We start from the raw sequence: 4,856 nt of genomic DNA, 5'->3' as shown, positions 1-4,856 counted from the left end.
TGTGCAATATATCAGTGTGCCTACTGTTTGAGTGAAAATAAAGTTTGATGTAATTTCAATCCTTAGAGTGCTACAATTTATTTTAACACAGTTCATAATTCATAGTAAGCTCATACTGTACATAAATAACACTGGATTAATTAATTGTTTTGAGGAAACTAAACAAATGGCTTCAACAAGAAAGATTGCGTGTTTAATCTTAACAGGTATTAAAAAGTAAAATACAAAAGCAGCCCACACAATTACATCACTATGAAAATATTCATATATAATATGAAAAAATACAATGCACGCAGTATTTGTTGTGTTTATCTGTATTTAATGAACAACATGGCTGGGTGTTGGTAGACAGGGACACAGGGCAAGATTCTAAACCTCACTGATCAGTGGACTCTTCAGGTTAACTAGGCCAGCACAGATGGTTAAGATGTTGTCCAGTTTCGGTGCCATGCTGATGGGAACATTCTGGGATAAAATCTTAAACACCTTCAGTCTCTGGATTGCTCTTTCCACATGTATGCGGACATTGGCTACTCGCCTGGTGTGTGTCGTCTCCTCATTGGTCAACTGATTGCGCCTGTAGGTGAAAGCAGGGATGTTCAAACTGACCCTTCTCTCATCAAGCAAGTCTCGAATGGTGAACCCACGGTCCGCCATGACCTCATCACCAGCCCTCAGATAGTCTAGGAACCCACTGTCCATGGTGATAAACTTATCGCTGCTTCTGCCACATAGGCATCAGATATAAACATGATTAGCCCATTAGGGGCCACAGCGACGAGATATTTCACAGTGTTGCGTGATTTATACTGGCTGAAAGTGTCACTCCTTGAGTCGTGGTTTGTGGCTCTCTGCATGGCACTTTCGGCACAGTCAATGATGCAGGTGGTTCGAGGGTAGTTCCTCTGAAACGACAAGGGCATGGTGGCACGAATGGTCTCTCTTGGAAGCCAGGGGATCAGGACTTTGAACTGTTCACCCATCACGTCAATCCAGTGACTAATCACAATGCTTGCCATGGATGTAGACACATTGAAGCGGTGAGCAATATCTCCTAAAATTAGGTTTAGTTTTAGTTTCATCAACGTCATAAGTATTTGGTCAACAACAGGAACGGTAATTGATGGCTTACTGAAAGGCAACAACACCGTCACCAGGGTGAAGAATTGAACCATAAGCACTCCTGTATGCAGCCGGGACCTAGCATCATCAATGACCGTGGTGCTGGTCACAGTAGGACCCATTTCTGCCTCGCACTGTGTGGCCTTGTCTACTTTAACAGACTGTGTTGAACAGTAAATGTGATCAATATGTGACGGATCCTCCCATTGGGTCTGGGCATCTCGAAATTTTGGTGTAGCAGGCTCGGCCTCACAGACAGGCTGACAGGTTTCTGGAGCATCTAAAAAGGGGAAGAGAAAACATAGATGGAGCAAAATTAATGCAGGCATAGAGTCCTCTCACTACAAACATCACAATGGAAAAATGTGTACTACAACATTGCACTCACACGCACACACACAATCATCATCACAACAGCCTGCCACCTTGCATTGTATTTATGATGTAGACTAAGGCACACGCAGGCAGGCAGGCACACACACACACACACACACACACACACACACAATTAATGATGTAGCTATCGTGGGCATTGTTTGTCCCATCTCCAAAACAATCAACTGCCTTAGCAAAATACCGGTAGCAATGTTAATGTATGACAACTTCTTCATAATTAACCGTATTGTCAGCTTCATAGCTAAAGTTGCTGAACTTACCCTCAGATTCAAGTCTGCGTTTCTTTATCTGGGAGGAGGCAGTGGTCCGCTGGGTGAGTTGACGCCTATTTGGCTGGGGAGGGCGATTGTATTCCAACCACAACTCTGGGAAAGGATTATCCTTGGTAGGTTTTTGGTCAACAAAGTGATAGGAACAAACAAAAACGTTGAGGGGTGGTTTCTTTAGATGCAATGCCTTCAGCCAGGTCCTTGATTCCGAGTCGGTGTCAGGCTTGCGAAAAAATGTAAACAATGGAGCGCATGGACATTGCCTCTTTGTAGCTGGTTTGTGGTCATAGCACTCTCTATCTAACCACTCGTTCAGGTGCTTTCTCGAGTTTTTGCAACCAACTACCGCACACGTCGTTCCCGAACCACTTTTCTTCATGTTGTAATTGTAATTTTTATATCCTCTTTGTCACTGCGATATCAGTGCTTTGTCGGCACAACGGAGCTAGCTAGCAAAACAAACCCAGCCCGGCAGAACGGAACTGGATTGCATCGACGGGAGGAGTTCAGGAAGTAGAGCGGAAATGGCTCAAAAACTTGTCTATTATCACACTATGCACACGTTTATTTCCATCTCTCGTCGGACAACTGAGAATGACATTTCAGCTGGAGCTTTTGACCTCCATTTCAGCTGGAGCTTTTGACTTTCTCCATTTCCTCCTTCTGGTTCCTATGAGAGTGATAGCACAAGACTTGAAAAGCAAAAAGAAACACAAAACATAAGAAGTCTTAATAATGTGTTAAGCTATGCATAATTATTTACATTTACATTTAAGTCATTAAGCAGACGCTCTTATCCAGAGCGACTTACAAATTGGTGCATTCAACTTAGGATAGCCAGTGGGACAACCACATCTTGATCACAGTAAGAACACTTCTTCAAACAAGCAGCTGTGAGCAAAGTCAGTGCAATCAGGGACAACTACATCTCGATCACAATAAGTACATTTCTTTAAACAAGTCAGTGCTAGCAGGTGAAATAAGTCAGGTGTTAGTTAAGACAAAATACAGTGGTAGTAAAGGGGGGGTAGAAGGATTACTGTTATACTATCCCAGGTATTCCTTAAAGAGGTAGGGTTTCAACTGTCTCCGGGAGGTGGTCAGTGACTCTGCTGTCCTGGCGTCGTGGGGGAGCTTGTTCCACCATTGGGGTGCCAGAGCAGCGAAAAGCTTTGACTGGGCTGAGCGGGAACTGTGCTTCCGTAGAGGTAGGGGGGCTAGCAGGCCAGAGGTGGATGAACGTACTGCCCTCGTTTGGGTGTAGGGTCTCATCAGAGCCTGGAGGTAAGGAGGTGCCTTTCCCCTCACAGCTCCGTAGGCAAGCACCATGGTTTTGTAGTAGATGCGAGCTTCAACTGGAAGCCAGTGGAGTGTGCGGAGGAGCGGGGTGACGTGAGAGAACTTGGGAAGGTTGAACACCAGACGGGCTGCAGCGTTCTGGATAAGTTGCAGGGGTTTAATGGCACAGGCAGGGATCCCAGCCAACAGCGAGTTGTAGTAATCCAGACGGGAGATGACATGTGCCTGGATTAAGACCTGTGCCGCTTTCTGTGTAAGGTAGGGTCGTACTCTGAGAATGTTGTAGAGCATGAACCTGCAGGATCAGATCACCGCTTTGATGTTAGCAGAGAACGACAGGGTGTTGTCCAGGGTCACGCCAAGGTTCTTTGCACTCTGGGAGGAGGACACAATAGAGTTGTCAACCGTGATGCGAGATCATGGAGCGGGCAGTCCTTCCCCGGGAGGAAGAGCAGCTCCGTCTTGCAGAGGTTCAGCTTGAGGTGGTGATCCGACATCCACACTGATATGTCTGCTAGACATGCAGAGATGCGATTCGCCACCTGGTTATCAGAAGGGGGAAAGGAAAAAATGAATTGTGTGTTGTCTGCGTAGCAATGATAGGAGAGACCATGTGAGGATATTTACATTTACATTTACATTTTAGTCATTTAGCAGACGCTCTTATCCAGAGCGACTTACAGTTAGTGAGTGCATACATTATTTTTTATTTATTTTATATATAATAATTATTTATTTATTTATTTATTTTATTTTTTAAATCATACTGGCCCCCCGTGGGAATCGAACCCACAACCCTGGCGTTGCAAACGCCATGCTCTACCAACTGAGCTACATCCCTGCTGGCCATTCCCTCCCCTAACCTGGACGACGCTGTGCCAATTGTGCGCCGCCCCATGGGGTGGATATGACAGAGCAAGTGACTTGCTGTATAGAGAGAATAGGAGAGGGCCTAGAACTGAGCCCTGGGGGACACCAGTGGTGAGGGCACGTGGTGCAGAGACAGATTCTCGCCACGCCACCTGGTAGGAGCGACCTGTCAGGTAGGACGCAATCCATGAGTGAGCAGCCCCGGGGATGCCCAACTCGGAGAGGGTGAAGAGGAGGATCTGATGGTTCACAGTATCAAAGGAGGCAGATAGGTCTAGAAGGATAAGAGCAGAGGAGAGAGTTAGCTTTGGCAGTGCGGAGAGCCTCCATGACACAGAGAAGAGCAGTCTCAGTTGAATGACCAGTCTTGAAACATGACTGGTTAGGATCAAGAAGGTCATTCTGAGAGAGATAGCAGGACAGTAGGCTAGAGAAGGCACGCTCAACAGTTTTGGAGAGAAAATAAAGAAGGGATACTGGTCTGTAGTTGGGGGGATCGAGTGTAGGTTTTTTTGAGGAGGGGTGCAACTCTCGCCCTCTTGAAGACGGAAGGGACATAGCCAGCGGTCAAGGTTAAGTTGATGAGCGAGGTGAGGTAAGGGAGAAGGTCTCCGGATATGGTCTGGAGAAGAGAGGAGGGGATAGGGTCAAGCGGGCAGGTTGTTGGGCAGGCGGACATCACAAGTCGCAAGATTTGATCTGGAGAGAGAGGGGAGAAAGAAGTCAAAGCATAGGGTAGGGCAGTGTGAGCAGGACCAGCGGTGTCATTTGACTTAATAAATGAGGATCAGATGTCGTCAACCTTCTTTTCAAAATGGTTGACGAAGTCATCCACAGAGAGGGAGGAGGGAGGAGGGAGGGGGAGGAGGAATCAGCAGGGAAGAGAAGGTGACAAAGAGC

The 4,856-nt window shown here is 46.5% G+C and overlaps 1 long non-coding RNA gene across 1 annotated transcript; it reads right to left on the bottom strand.

Moving 5' to 3' along the window:
- Positions 1-296: 296 nt before the first annotated feature.
- Positions 297-3,753, bottom strand: LOC123491191. Its single transcript, XR_006661165.1, has 2 exons — positions 3,714-3,753; positions 297-1,054 (listed from the first exon to the last, which is right to left on the bottom strand). It is a non-coding gene; the product is annotated as an uncharacterized LOC123491191 (long non-coding RNA).
- Between the last annotated feature and the right edge of the window lie 1,103 nt (positions 3,754-4,856).

Source organism: Coregonus clupeaformis, chromosome 7 (assembly GCF_020615455.1).
Source record: "Coregonus clupeaformis isolate EN_2021a chromosome 7, ASM2061545v1, whole genome shotgun sequence".
Classification (NCBI taxonomy): Eukaryota; Metazoa; Chordata; class Actinopteri; order Salmoniformes; family Salmonidae; genus Coregonus; species Coregonus clupeaformis.
The sequence above is the reverse complement of the archived record's forward strand: the minus strand, read 5'-3'. Positions and strand labels throughout refer to the sequence as shown.